Below are 16,613 nucleotides of genomic sequence, written 5' to 3' on the forward strand. Positions count from 1 at the left end.
CAGTTGTTCTTGGCGCCACTTCAGAAAGCACATGGCTCGGAGTAGGATGAGACCGATCTTGGCAACTGAATGGAACATTAGCGGGCAAGGAGGCCATTGATGAAAACATCCTAATACAAGAACGGCGATTGTTCAGTGTTGAAGCCATTTTTTTTTTTTTTATTTTTGGATAAGTTGTTTTGTTCATTCATGGGACTAACAATGATTTCGGCAAATATTATATAATGCTTTCAATCTCAGAAGGGCTCGGGATTTGCATAATTTTGCATACTGATAGGCAGTTTTACTATTTGTATGGAGCCATATTAGATTCACATGTGTGCATTTATATGTACCAAATTTTGGTGGTCCAAAGAACTTAGGTTTAGTAATGATAATAATGATTTTATGTATTGAAATTTTTGCAGTGCTTAAAATTTTTTGGCAAAATTTTCAGTTCCAAGGGACTGATTTTATTTTTTTCTATTGTGTATCGTAATCACTGCACTGAAAATAGATATCAAAACTTCAAACTTACTACACATCCAGTTAAAAGTCAGACAGTTTTTGAAAAAAACACAGCCAGGAAATAAATATAAAATTAATTTCTACTGAAATATTAATTTCATAATATGCTATAATAATATGAGCCATAAAAGAAATCATGTGACTATTTGGTAGCGTTTCAATCGGTTTCTAAAAGATACCAAGTTCACAGGTCTGTTGTGGGGAGAGGACAACTATTATTTTAGCCCGACAGAAAAAATTCACAAATTCTCAGAATGAAAAAAGATTTAAATAATAAAAAATCATCTTCCAAAACTTAAAATAGGTTAATAAATGCTAATTAAAATCAAAGCAAAACCTCAGGTTTTCTATCTATCATGTCACAACCTCCTAGATTTGCTCCCTGAGCAAACCCTGGGATTCCAGACGGTGGCGCTGTTCTCCCGGAGGAAAGCTGTCTACACTTTGCTCTTTACCTACAAGTCAAGCTGCTAAACACCACAACAAAATAATACAAATTTCCATTTGTTGCTCTCTTTTCGGCTGCTGCTCTTTGGATGTGCGATTACTTTAGGCTCCAGTGACCGGTCAGCAATGTGCTCAGCCCAAACCAGTGTGGTGAGGAAGGGATATGAATACACGGGCGCTGCTCTTGAATCTGAACAAAGAGCCAGAAATGCCTCCGAAGATGTAAAAACCTGCAGAAAAATATCAAGACTCGTGACAATTACTAAGTAATTACTCGTAACAATTACTGATGTGTTTAAAATAGAGACAGTTTTGATTCCACAACGAAGTAGGGTTAAGGTACAGGATAAGCACCCATCAGCTCCGTGGTCATCTTAAACAGCGCTGCGGCTAGTGGTGGTCTCCGCTTAGTCTTTCTGGTGCGAAAGTCTAAGCAGAGAAAAGTAAACGCTTACATAGTTTTAGTCTCAGAAGTCACTCCTTAAAAGACAAATTTCTCTTCCAATAAAATCTCCTTTTCTGTGGGGAATGGTGGTTCATGCCAGCAACCCCAGTGCTCAGGAGGCCGAGGAAGGGGAATTGTCCAAAGTTTGAGGCTAGCCTCGGGTGAGACTGTCTCAAAACCAAAACAATGAATAAATAAACAAAATAAAGTTATTTTAAAAATAGTCTTTGCCAGGTGGTGGTGGCACACGCTATTAAATCCCAACACTTAGGAAGCAGAGGCAGGCAGGTCTCTGTGAATTCAAGGCCAGCCTGATCTACAAAGTGAGTTTCAGGACAGTCAGGACTACACAGAGAAACCCTCTCTTGAAAAACCATAATAATAATAATAATAATAATAATAATAATAATATGAAAATAATCTTTAACAAAACGAACTCAATGGATTTTTGTAGAATTTATTTCATAAAGCTTTGTTGGTTATTTTTGTCTTACTGGTGTTTGCTTGTATATTATGGTTTCTAATTTTGTGTTTTTATAAGTTTTGTATATGTGCATATTTATTGTGCTTTTTTTCTTTTTTTAAAATTTTCATCCTGGCTTCTTTTTTTTTGCCTGTTTATTTGTTTTCTAAGGAGAGAAAAAGAAAGAGGGAACATGAAGTTGGGTAGTGGGGGGAGTGGGGAAGATCTGGGAAGAGTTGGGGAAGAGAAAACTGTGATCAGAACATATTGTACAAAAAGAATTGTTTTCAATATATGTATTTTATACATATACTAAAAAAATACCAATTGCCATAAAATCACCAAAAAATGAGTAATGATCAAAAACCACTATTGACGCTCCCGATACCTGTGGATGCTTACGGGGAAGGTACAGGTGTTTATTTAAATAAGATGAAAAGTTTCTTATACCAGATCTAAAACAGTTTCTGTGGATGTAAGGAGCTGCTTCTAACATGAGTGTTTTCCCCTGGTCTTCCTTACACGGTAACAGTATTGAGTGAATTGCTCACTGTGTGGAAACCCCTGATTCCTCACCAAACAATCAGACCCTTGTCACTCACCCTTAGTCAGAAGGTCCGGATCAGTTTTTGAACTATTCTTTGTTTCTTAGTGGAGTAGACCACACTGTGAAGTCAGAGGAATCCAAAGATGGGGGGGATTCCAGAACCATTCACTTTGGCCTTGAACAAGGAGTTTTGTTTGACCCGGCTTTACTTCACGAAAATGGAAGAACTAGATAAGAACACAGATACCCTCCAACACACAACCAAATACAGAACTATAATTTTACATAAAAGGAACTAATAACGATATATATGTATTGACATATACAAAGCAATACGTTTGTGTATTTAACCATCAAGTCCCATGTACTACCTTGACTGACTGACAGGGGCAGTGTGGTTGCAGGATTCATTATCTTAGCAGCTCTGTAGCATGAATAATAAAAACCCAGAGACAGATATTGGGGTTCACTCTGAAGATCAGAAAAAAAAAGTAGCCAGCCACTAGAGAGACCTTTGACCTATACCCAATCTTCAGACAGAAAGGGTGAGATCCTGTCTCCATGAATCCTCAGACTCCACACTCTAATGAGTTCCTGTCTCTTCCCCATTATGCACCTCTCTCTGTCCAACCATATCATTCCTGTCTCAACCTCCCTAGTGCTGGGATTAAAGGTGTGTGACTCCCAAACATTGGGATTAAAGGTGTGAGCCACCACCACCTGGATCTGTTTCTGGATGGATTTTATGTAGCCTTTAATTCCAGCCTTCAGGAGGCAGAAGCAGGTGGCTCTCTAAGTTTGAGGCCAGCCTGGTTTACATATTGAGTTCTAGGCCAGCCAAGGTTAGATTACATAGTGAGACCCCCATCTCAAAAGAACAAAACAAACAAACAAACAAACAAAAGGCCCTAGGGGATGGAGAGATGGCTCAAGAGTTAAGAGGCAATAGCTGCTCTTGTAGAGGACCCACGTGCAGTTCTCATAACATACATGACAGCTCACAACCATCCGTATGTAACTCTGGTTCCAGGGGTTCTTACAACCTCTTCTGGCCTCTGTGGGCACCAAGCACACACATGGCACAAATACATTTAGGCAAAACACCCATATACATTAAAAAATTCCCACCAACAAAAATGCCCTTCTCAAACTTAATAGAAATGTCATTTCAAATCCATCAGCAAGTTTAAAATAAAATTTAGGAAAGTAACAGGAGCTGGCGAGGGGAAATCGGATCCCTCCAGCATTGCTGGTGGGAGTATAAAATGTATAGCAACTTTAGAAAAGCTTGCAGCTGACTGGGCATGCGTCCCCCCCCCCCCCCGTGTGACTCCGCACTGCCCCGTGTCTGTAAGAGATATGAAAACAAAGGCCCTCACAAACATCTGAACATGAGTATCTACAGCAGTGCTATTCACAATCCAAGCGGAAACACGCTAAATGTCCATCTAAGGGGTACTGCTTGTCCATAAAAGAAATGGAGCATCAGCTCTTATATTGTGAATGAACCTTGAAACCACTGTAGGCTTCACTTCTGCTAAGTGGAAGAAGACAGTCAAAAGACCACAGACTATGTGGCACCATTTATACAATGCGTCCAGAACAGGCCAACTTGGAGAGACCACTAGCGTCTGAAGGAGAAGGTGGGTGGAAATTGACTACTATCTGGGCCAACGTTTCCTTCTGGGGTGATGAGAGGGTTTAAATTGGGCCATAGAGATGATCACACAGCCTCTCAATTGAGGCTGTAATAAGTACTACCCCTCCTGGGTCCTGCTTCAAGCTTCCAAAGCTAGAGGTTTGTTACTAGGACAAAGCAGTGCTCAGAACAAATATTTACAGCCATAAATCAGGACTTGGCTATCTTCACTCTCTCTTCAGCTCCCGTCTTCCACAGTCTGATTTTCTGATGCATCTAGCCTCTGACTGCCCCTTGGGGAGCTTTAGATTTTGGGGCCCTTAGCTCTTAGTGACACTTTAGAACTCAGTCAGCTTCTGAGCTTTGGGCATCAAAGGCCATTGTCAAGTGAGCAGGGTCATCGGGGGCTCACTGAGGAGCCTGTTGCCCAGAGTGGAGCTTGTTAAAGCTGCTAACAATTGTTTGGAGCTACTGTCATGACTGGAATAGGCCTCCTGATGCGGAAGTCGTGGCTTCACTAGTGGTGTGATTCTCCAGCTTTGAAGCTGGAAGGAGTTTCCTAACAGGCCGTTATCATGAGAGTCTAGACCTTCCTAATGCTGAGACCCTTCAATACAGTTCCTCACGTTGTGGTGACCCCCCCCCCCCACCAGAAAATTACTTTCTGGCTGTTTCATAATTAATCTTGTTACTGTTATGAATAATAATGTAAATATCTGTTATGCGACCCCCGTGAGGGTTGCGTACCACAGGCTGAGAACCACTGGTCTAGTGGATCTCGAAAGCAGGGTTTTTCAGCAAACATCTTCGTGAGAGCAGCCACGAACAAGGCAAGGTCTGATAGCCGCCAGTTTAAGGCTTCAGTCAACCTGCCTCTGGGAAAGAGACATTGTCACTGAAGTATGCTTGCATTAAAGGTTCTTTGTTAACTAACCTTAACAGAATTTAACAGGCTTCACCTCTAACCACCCTTCCCAGAGGATCCTCACATCCTCCCAGCTGCATCCATCCGTGTTAAGATTTCCAATGACGATCAACAAGGAGTCCTCCTGACTCAGCAAGTGGTCCTGGTTAAGATCAGAAGTTGGTGTTTTCCTACCTGGCTACAACAATTCTCTGTCAGGGGCTTTACCTCACAAGGATGATGAGGAAAAACATTTAGCTTAACAAAAACACCTAGATTTCTTATGTGGGTGTGAGGTGTTTACTAGAGAGATGAGAATATTTTCCTCTTCCCGCTTCCATGGTTCATGGCTGATTCTTTTACACAGAATTCAGTGTGGTTTACCCAGCAGCCACCCACGCTAGGACTCGAAGAAAGGAGTTTGTTTGGGCCTTTCCTAGACTCTAAGAAGAAGGTAGAATGTGGTGGTTAGGATTTGGAAAGGAGAGGACCTAATTAGCAGAAGGTAAGGACCAGAGATGGTTGCCCCCTGGGGCTGTCTTCAGCAAGATGAGCCAGATGGCTGTTGACTGAAAGCCACTAGCTTGCCTGTGGCCTACAGTGTGACCACAGTGAGCTCAGCAAGTGTCAGCTGACAACCTCACACTCCAGTCACCCCAGCAGTGGTTCCTGAGATTTATATTTCATGGAGAAATACAACTAAAAATAAAGGAAGAGATGAGAATGTAGCTCAGTGGAAGAGGGCCTGTGCAAGGCTGTGGGGTAGCCCTCAGCACCACAAATAAATAAGTGAATGAAATAAAAAGAGAAAATAGAAGGCTGAAAACGCTTAGAACAAACAGGTCTTTAAATGAAATAAATTAAAATAGAAGAAAAAGCCCATTCCATGACTTTACAGCTCTCATTTTTCCTTGGTCAATGCTATGAAAATTAGATCCCTGATCTGCACCAGACACCCACTGATATTTGTGAATCATGGTTCCAGTTGAGTGTGGTAGCTTATGCCCATAATCAAAACACATAGGAAGGGCAGAAGCAGACAGACAAACCAGCAAACAATCATACAAACCAAAACAAATTAAAGAGAAAGAAAGAAAAATCACTGTTTCTAGCTTATAAAGTAGCATAGCTATTTGATCTGTAAATCCACTTTGGATGTTTATAGAACTCTTGCCATATTGGTTGGGTGCTGTAATATTGCTTTGATAAACACTGTATGTCTTAGTTAGGGTTTGCATTGCTGTGAAGAGACTCCATGACCATGGCAACTCCTATGAGGGGAAGCGTTTAGTTGGGTGGTTTACAGTTTCAGAGATTTAGTCCTTTATCATCATGGTGGGACATGGTGGCCTGCAGGCAAGCATGGTGCTGGAGAAGGAGCTGAGACACACTGGGCATGGCTTGAGCATGTATGAGACCTCAAAGCCAGCCTCCATGCTTCCTCCAATAAGACCATACCTAGTCCAACAAGCTACACCTCCTAATAGCGCCACTCTCTTCCTATGGCCTCAGTGCCATGTGCTAGAAAACGCCCTTCTTGCGCACTCTCCACTGGGCTAAGATCGGCTTCGACTCTGTGAGGTCCTCTTTTAGAATACATGGCCAGTAGGGTTAGGGGACCCATTCACTTTTCAGGCTTTCCGATGAAGTCGGCCGGAAGCCTGACTCACACTGCTAATCTGGTCTTAGCTGAGATGAGACCAGGGTGTTTGGAGACCACTCATTTCTCATGCACCCCCATTTTGATTCAAGAGTTGTCCCAGCAGATGCACTGTGAGAGATCTGAGTTCTAATAGGCCTGGGCTTCTAGATGGGTTCCTGCGATTCAAAGCCAATTACTCAAATGCCCTTTAGCAACCTTTTACAACAATCCTTTTAAATTGGGGCTATCTAACATCTAACGTAAAGCAAACAAGGTTCCAAAAGCCCACGCCACGTGCTCCTGCCCCCACTTTCCCTGCTTCCCTCCCCGCTTTTATGTCCCCACTTCTCCCTAGCTTGTGGTATCTAAATGTGTGCTTTCACCCCTGCTTCCCCACTTCCCTTCCCTGCTTTCCGTTCCTGCTTCTCTGGCTGTTTGTATCACTCTGAGATTCTCTAAACCAAATCTGTTACCCATGTCCTTCCACTTTCCTGGTTTCTGCCACCTAACTACACTGGGACTTTAAGTTGGTCAGCTGACACAGGTTTTCTAAAAGTGTCTGTCTGTTAGAATAATGTGGCCACAGTATGTCTGTGGGTATGCTCTCAAAGTATGTAAATTTATGTTTCTGTGTGTATGTGTCCTCGTTTTAAGATAACTCCAGACTGAAACAGCTCTGGAAAAGTACAAACACATAGGTAACCACCATTTTGACCCCACCACCACCTTGGGTAAGAGCACCCATGTGCACTAGTATTCTGTGACTTATTAAAACTTTCCTCTTAATCTTCTTACATTTACTAGCATTCGCAAACTGTAACTAATTGGATAAAACACACATCTAAATTTAGCTTATATGCTCAGTTTAAAATAACAGATAATGGTACCCTGACTCTCAAGTGCCTTTACAGATCTGAGAGTGTGGCATTTAACAAAAGAGCGTCTAACACAGAGACGTGCCAGCTTTTGCAGCATCCTATAGCTCCTCCAGGAAGACACATGGTTACAGAAGACCTGCCTTGAGGCTTGCCTTTGGGTTTGGCAAAGCCACCCACACAGCAAAAAGCTGCCTTTCACCTCTTTCAGCTTCCTGCATGCCACCCAGGGAATCAATCTTCTTATCCTGCCGAGACAGAGAGACTAAATCTTCCCCTGCACAGGAAAATTTTTGGGTCTCTTATACTCAGCAGCTAATGGCAAGCACTGCCTCTAGGCTGATGTTCTCCAAGGACTAAGGAAAAATTTGGGATTGCCTGCACAGCTAAGAAAGCTGTCTTGTTTTTGCTCATTTATTCCTCCCAGATCTGTCTAACGGCCTTTGATGACTTAAGGTACTGGTAGCTCATTACTTTATTTGCTAAGTTTCCTGCTAAAATACAGAGAGGCGTGCCTCTTTAGCAGGCTTCATAGTCCAGGACTAACCAATTCCCTTTAATTGTCTTGTAAAATGTTCATACCTTTTAACCAAGAGCCATAGCCTTTTGCTATGACACCAAGATGTAAATCTGTCCCAGTTATCTTACAGATACCTACAGGTTCCTGGAAAAAAAGTTCTACTGCTGTATCAAAAATCAGGAGGTCTGGTAAAAAAAAAATAACAATCTTCAGAGCCTATTTTAACCCCAGCCAGCTTCAAGCATATTTTACAGGTCACTCCTGCTGCCTGGGTCAAGACCAACTTACAAGGTGCTCTCCAGACAACGCCAAACACCTGCACCAGCTCCTGGTACTTCACCGTTGGTACCAACTTTCCTGGATCAAGGACACCTACCAACTAAAATCTGGTTGTATCTGCTATTGGGTCCCAGTTATATACCTGACCCTCACCTGTACAAGCAGGACACCTTTCTGGCAGTTAATGACTTCCCATGGTTAGCCCCATTTTATAGGGTCAATAATAACAACATTTTCTTCTCCTAGCTACCTGCCTTCTCATCTCCCTTAAAAAGCAGCTGCCTGAGGACTCCAGGATGACAGTAAACCAGATGCCGCCCCAGCCACACCTCTCGCTGAGCGTGAGCCCACCAACTTCCAGATCCCCCACCACCTCGCTCCATTCCTGCAGGAAGTAGCCAGACTTGAGCCAACACCCGTATGTCCAAGAACTCTGGGATGTTTGGTCAAAAGTGAGACCCCAGCCCCTTCCCCTGGGAGCTGCCTTGGTCCGGACTCCACCTCTGGAAAAGCCAGCCAAGTGCTGACCCCTCCCCTGGGCGGCTCAGGACCACTCCCACAGGCTGTTTAGGCTGCCACCCAGAGAAGGAACTCGTGGTCTTCAGGTTTTGTGTGGTTCCCCCTCTATCTCTCTCTCTTCTCCTCGCCACGCTGGGAAGACTGCAGGAAATGTGGGCATCTTTTATCGGGTCTAATCTGGTCTGATTGGAATTATTTGCATTGCCGGAGTGGCTGGTCTTAAGAATATTCCTAACACTAAGTAGTGTCTTTAAACTCTCAAAGCCTGGCCTCGGTGACACACTGCCTTCAGTAAAGCCACCTCCTAAGCCTCCCTGAACTGTACTCTCAACAAGGGACCAATTCTTCAGATGCCAGAGACTATGGGGGAATATCTCATTTAAGCCACACCTACCATGTGAGAATATAGAAGTAAACACAAGCTCTATTTAAAGTATGTTAGCATGACCAGTTATCAAGAACACCTTACTATAGTTGACCTTTCTTTGGACTGCCAACTCCCAAATAATGACACGGAGACTTTTTATTTTTTTATTTTTTATTTTTTAAATATTTATTTATTTATTATGTATACAATACAATATTCTTTATGCATGTATGTCTGCAGGCCAGAAGAGGGCACCAGACCCCATTACCGATGGTTGTGAGCCACCATATGGTTGCTGGGAATTGAACTCAGGACCTTTGGAAGAGCAGGCAATGCTCTTAACCACTGAGCCATCTCTCCAGCCCCAAGACTTTTTATTAATTATGAAAGCTTGGCCTTAGCTTAGGCTTATTCCCAACTAGCTCTTAAACTTAGATTAACCTGTTTATATTCATCTATGTTCTGCCTCGTGACTCGTTACCTCTCCTCAGTATTGTATGTCCGACTTCCTCTTGTCTGACTGAAGAAACTCCCACACTTTTCGAGAGTTCTTATATCTGCCTGGAAGTCCCACCTATCCTCTCCTGCCTCGTTATTGGCTGAGCAGTTCTTTAATAAACCAATCAGAAGGTGCCTTAGGTGGGTGAGGCGAAACAGAGGCACATCTTCACAGTGTACAAAAAGATGACGCCAAGACCTCATCAGAAATGTCTTACACGGGTTCACTCTTCTTTCAAATAAATATTAAGGGCTGGAGAGATGGGTCAGCCGAGCTCATGTTGTGTTTGCTGAGGTCCGGAATTCAGTCTAGCGCCTGTGTCTGGGAACCTCGCCGCTGTCTGGAACTCCAGCCCCAGGCATGTGTGACTCAGGCCTCTGAGAGCTCCTGCACTCTCACACACATATTCCCCAATATATACATAATTTAAAGTAAAATAAAAAATATTTTTAATTAAAAAAAGCCTTTTGAAAAAGTCTGATGTCTGTAACTGTAACCAAACATACATTTGGTTTTTTGTGAGTTTTTTTTTTTAAGACACAAATACGATCATGGATGAATCAAAGGATGTGTGCGTATGTATTTGCACATATAAATTTTTTTTTTAATTTGAGCTGTTGATTTTCCACCTTTACTTGCTGAAGAATCAACAAAGGTACTGGATGAGGAAGAGTGTGCCAGTCTCTTTGGAGTTAGGAGTGTATGACAGAAAAGCTGGAACTCAGGTAACCGAACCGCCATCTTTATCCTGTGCTCCTGGAAAGTCAAGACCATGTACCTCTCTTGTCAGGGCTGCAAGCACACAAATTGATTGCCTAATTAGGGGAAGGTTGCAGAAAGGTGAGTAAGGTTCCGTCGTTCCTGCCCTGATTGCTCAACAAGCTCGTTTAACAGGCTAAATGGGCGCAGAGCGGGGGAGCTGGGGGCAGGAGACCGCTTCTTGCAAAGTATTACTGGACAGACGCCAAAAACAATTTTTAAAAAATTAAAATAAGGCAATAAAAACTGCTCAAGCATCCAACGCCTGCTAGAACAAGACTGACGTGCTGGGGCCGAGGGTTTACGCCATAGTAAACCAATTACCATATACATAACTTCTCATTATAGATAAGGGCCATTCATGAGGCACCTAGGACCTGTCCATTCCCCCCATCTGCAAATTTATGCAGGTAATAAATATATTAATATGGAAAGGAGATTGGATCTGGCCTTGCTGTTGTGGAAACCAACTGGGCCCTCACATATGAACTCCCCCACACACTTCTTCAGGCCCGGCAAACTCCAAGTAGCACCCATTTTCACTGGTGGGTTTTTGCCCCTGGTGCCACTCACTAAACAGCTGATGTCATGGCGTAACGCTGCCTGTCCTCTGCCAACAGTCTTTGCTGTGGGCACACTTCACCCATGAGAACCTAGCTTTACCCTTGCTGGCATCAGTCTCCAGCAGCTGCCTGTGTGAAAGTAACTCTTCCTTAAAACATGCAATGTGCTTGCCTCTCAGACAACGGTTGCCATAGATTCTCTGTGGCGGCTCTGCGTTGGCCTCCTGGACAGGCGCGCACAAGAGCTTGGGCTGCCTCTGAACTCTAAGGGCGATGGGATCTGGGCTTTTACCCCAGCCTTCTGTTCCAAACAGTGTTTGTGGATTTGCTGTGGAGCAAATCCTTTCGTTGCTTTTGCCCAACAGCTTGGAGGAAGCAAAGGCCTGCCCCGGCCCCACCTGGGGTCCTTGTGGCGGTAATAGGGTGACCTTCACTGGACTTACTGTGTGACCGGTGCAGGCCTTGCTACGCGACACGGTGGACAATCTGGTCCAGTCTATTCCTTTCACCGGCTCTGTGGAGAGACGCCACTGCTTTTATTCCTTATTTGTAGTTGAGGAAATAAATGAGGAAACCTGCCCAAACTTATGTTGCTTTTAAAGCAATAAAAGCTTTCTAGTCAGAATGAATGAAGTCTGAACCATGTTTCCCACTCCTACACCTACACTACCTCCTAGACAAAATCTTGTGGAGAATTTCACACAGGCATGTCCTACATTGCCTCCCTAGACTAAGTCTTGTGGAGAATTTCACACGGGCATGCCCTCCTAGACAAGATCTTGTGGAGAATTTCACACAGGCATGTCCTACACTGCCTCCTAGACTAAGTCTTGTGGAGAATTTCACGCAGGCATGCGTGCACAGACACACCCCTTTCCTCTCCAGCACTCAGGAGACTGGAGCAGATTGCTACATGGGGAGGTCTCCACTGAGTCTCTCTGAAAGAAAAGATGCTGAAGACGACTCTCTAGATGCTGGTGGTACACACACACGCACACACCACACACACACACGCACACGCACACACTACGTGCACATACCACGCACACACACACACACCACACACACACCACACACATACACACATACGCACACACACGCACACACCACACACGCACACACACACACCACACACGCACACACACACACCACACACGCACACACACACGCACACACCACACGCACACACACACACACCACACACACCACACACGCACACACACACGCACACACACACACACACACACACACATATATCACACCACACACACTACACACACACTGTGGTCTGGCTGTTCCTTTAACCTAAGAACCAAACTCTGCCTCCCTCCTATCACCTAGGGATCTCACTGTGAACAGGAGACCCTGGTCAAGGCATTGTCAGGTACAGAATACTCAGTGTGTCTTTGATCAGGAAACGGAGCTACATTCTGCATCACTCTCATTTTCTGTGTGGTTTGGTGAAAGGCTTTGTTTGGAGGCTTGTGGGAAAGTGCCTTCAGCAGTCAGTTCCCCCGACCGTCTTTTCTTTCGCCGCACAAGATGGATCTCCCTTCCCGAAACTCTCTTGGAAACAGAGAGCTAGCTTAGATTTAGCGTGAAAACCATTTCCCCAGCCCGAACAGAGGAAAAGTAGTTCCACAGAATATTTTGAGAACATACACTAAAAATTAATAAAAATAAGCAGAGATTCTCAAGCGGTAGCATTTCAGTCTGCCTTTCTCAAGGGGCAGCAGAGTCCTCTTCATAGCTGGATTCTGTGTTTATCGTTTTCCGTTCTCCGGTATGACCTTGGAGTTCCAGCTGATGGCCAGGGTGATGGCCAGGGTGCTGTTTGCAAAGCAAGGTAACCTAACACCAAAAAACCAGTGTTTGCTCGATTCTCTTCAGATGAGTGTTACACAGCTTGTTCGCAGATCCCTGACCAGGGGCAGGAAGGGACGGAAGAACCAACACTACAGATGGTAGCCACGCACACAGCAAAGCTGGGCTCTCAGATGTAGAAGCCGCAGCACTCTGGAAGCTACAGTTGATCAGGGAGGCGGGGCTATAGTACCTCAGCTGAGCAGGAGACAGGCTTCCCTCACGTCCCCCTCACGTCCTCAGGAACAGTCTCTGGCCTGTAAACATCCAGGGAGGGAAAACTATGTGGACATTTTCCACACACAATGTCAACATTTGCCCTCCGATCAGAGAAAGGCCTTGCCACCCCCCCCCCCCCCCGCCCCAGGACTCACCCAAGGAGGCCTTTGCCACCCCACGGGCCTGAGACACTGGAATCTTTGACATGGCTGTACTCATGTCCAACAATATATGTTCAACCAGGCCTTCATGTGCTCCCTATGCTCCTTTGCTTTAATAAGGATGGACTGCAAAAATGAATCTTAAAGGTCCTTTTTTGTGAAAACAGATTCTTTCTTATTTTATTATTTTTTATTTTATTATATTGCTGTTTTGAGAAAGGGTCTCATGGAACCCAGATTGGCTTTGAACTCAGATAGTTGAGATTGGTCTTAAACATCTCCTCTTTCTGCCATCTCATCTTCCTCAGGGCCAGAGTTGTCAAGGACACAGTTCAGGACTGCTTTGTTTAAATAGCAGTTAATTAAACAATAATGCTTTGTTTAAATAATGGCTGATGTTACCAAAGGTGATCTTCATGGTGCAATCTGGTGTTGATTTAGTTGATATTTGGAAGAGATATTTTATCCTGAAATCCTGCTGAGTTCCTAAACTTGGTGTGAAACCGTCCACTTCTCCGAGAGGCAACCCTTAAATCTGAAGGATTTGTGGATCCTGGACTGGAGGCAAGGACATTTAACAAAATCCTAACTGGGAGAAAAGACAGTTTATATGCCTGGTCAGAGTGTGAGCTGGGACTTCTTATCCTTACCTAAGACGAAGTGAAGGAGAATAAAACAGGTCACAGGAATTGTTGAATTAAGTAAATTTCATCTGTAGTTTCCCAGTTAGTCATTGGTGTGTGTGTGTGTGTGTGTGTGTGTGTGTGTGTGTGTGTGTATCTATGTGTGAATGAGAGTGTGTTGTGAGAGAGAGTGTGTGTTTATTTGTGAGGGTGTATTGTTATATGTGACAGTGTGTGCGTTGTCATATGTGTGTGTGTGTGTGTATGTGTTTGTGTGTGTTTTAAAATCCAAAGCAGAAGAGATGAGATGGAATAAAACGAAGCAGGGTAGATTGAAGTAGGGCAGAACCCGTCTCATGGACAGCTGTGGTTCTCAACTTCAGTATGAACCTGGGTTGTCTAGGAATCCAGCTGAGACACTGTCTCTCCAAAGCAGGTGAACCACAGGCTGTGCTTGTAAAAGCACTGAGCTCAACCAGAGAAGTCCTGTCTGGAGAAGTTCGTACAGCTGGCTGGACAGAGAACCCCTGAAGCCCATCTTTGCTCTGGATTTGCATATTGTTATACTCACTTTGGGTTAAATAAGCTAGTTTCAGGAGAAAGTGGAGTGCAACAAAAACACACATATGTACACATGCACACATACTCATATACTCCCATACATGCACACACATTCATATACTCCCATACATGCACACACACTCATATACTCCCATACATGCACACACACACTCATATGTTCACACACACACACACACACACACACTCATATACTCTCATACATGTGCACACATATACACAAATACTCATATGCTTCCATACATGTGCACATACACACTCATATACTCCCACACATGCACACACACATACACACACACTCATATACTTCCAAATATGCACACACACACACACACTCATATACTCCCATACATCCACACACACACACACTCATATACTCCCATACATACACACACACACACACACACTCATATACTCCCATACATACACACACACACACTCATATACTCCCATACATGCACACACACACTCATATACTTCTATACACACATATACACAGTCATAGATGTGTACACATACATTCATTCACACACATATACATGTAGGAAGTCAGCCATGGTATTTTCTGGACCATGTAGAAGTCTATAGACCCTAGTGAGCATTGCCAAGGTCCTCTCCACTGAGACTCACACTGCCCTACGATTGGAGCAGCTGGCCTTCTCTTCATTTCTCACACAGATCTCGACCTTTACTAGATTCTCCTGTCCAGGCACACCCAGGTTGATTGTAAGTTCTGACCTGATATTTGGTTTTGAGATAAACATGACATGACCAGAGATAGAGCCCTCCCCACATCCTACTACTTAAACCAGCGTGTGTGACAGGAGGGACGGCTCAGCAGTGAGAACACGTGCTGCTTTCCACGACTTGCCGCTGACAACATTCTCTAACTCCAGAGCCATGGAGCCACCATTCTCTTCCAGCCTGCACTCATGTACATACCTACACATAGACACACATTCACACTAAATTAAAAATTAAACACATCTTTGAAAAAAAAAACCCACTACCTCGCATCTACTCAACAACATTTAAAGGCTTATTCAATAGTTGAGGGCCACTATGTGTCAAACATGGCTCTAGGCCCTTGGGATTTATCAATGAGCGAAGAGAAACCCCTCACTTGTGTAGCCGACTTTCCAGCAGAGGGCTGGCACATTCTATCTGAGGTGAGGCACTAAGTTGTGTGTGTGCTGTATTCTCACAGGAAATGACGAGGGCAGATGGTACAGTGGAAGTGAGGATTGGGCAAGGATCTAAGGAGAAGAATGGCCTGGGCAGAGGACATTTGTGGGAAAACATTCTGGTCCAACGGACATACAGGAGCAAAGAGTCCATGGTGGATTTGTGTCTCCATTTTCAAGAACACGCAGGAAGCCAGGGCAGCTGGAAACAACCGAGCAAGAAAGGTGCTAAAAGATAACAAATAAAGAGTAATAGTAAGTGAGGGAAGAGTGACTCCAACTGCTGCTTTGTCTGGCTGTCACTGAGCGGGCGACCGTGAGGACACAGCAAGACTAGGGAATGAAGAGGGTTGTTTCCGAAGCGTGAGCTAAGGGAAAGTGTGGGGCAGGCGTATGGGGGCTTCCGGTTCAAGAGAGCTGAATAAGTCACGCTCATGTATGTCTTATTCAAAGACCAGGGACAATCTGAAATCACCAGAATGTTGATAAAGAAGAGATTCTAGCCTAATGTGGTGGCACATCCTTGTCATTTTAACACCCAGGAGGCAGAGGCAGAAGGATTAGAAGTTCAAAGCCATCATCAGCAACATAGTGAGTTTGAGGCCAGCCTGGCTAGGCTACATGAGAGCCCGTCTTAACAAAAACAAAAACAAACAAACAAAGAAAGGGGGCAAGAGGGGGGCTGGGGAGATGGCTCAGTGGTTAAGAGCATTGCCTGCTCTTCCAAAGGTCCTGAGTTCAATTCCCGGCAACCACATGGTGACTCACAACCATCTGTAATGAGGTTTGGTGCCCTCTTATGGCCAGCAGACATACACACAGACAGAATATTGTATACATAATAAATAAATAAATAAATAAATTTAAAAAAAAAAAGAAAGGGGGCAAGAGGAGGTGCTGGCTGAGCCTGCACCATCCAATAAGGGGATGAGTTAGAAGAAGCAAAAAACAAGAGAGTGAGAAGTGACTGAAGAGATGGGGTGAAAACTGAGGGACAGCACCCCAGGTC

Source organism: Myodes glareolus, chromosome 19, assembly GCF_982192425.1.
Source record: "Myodes glareolus chromosome 19, mMyoGla1.1, whole genome shotgun sequence".
Classification (NCBI taxonomy): Eukaryota; Metazoa; Chordata; class Mammalia; order Rodentia; family Cricetidae; genus Myodes; species Myodes glareolus.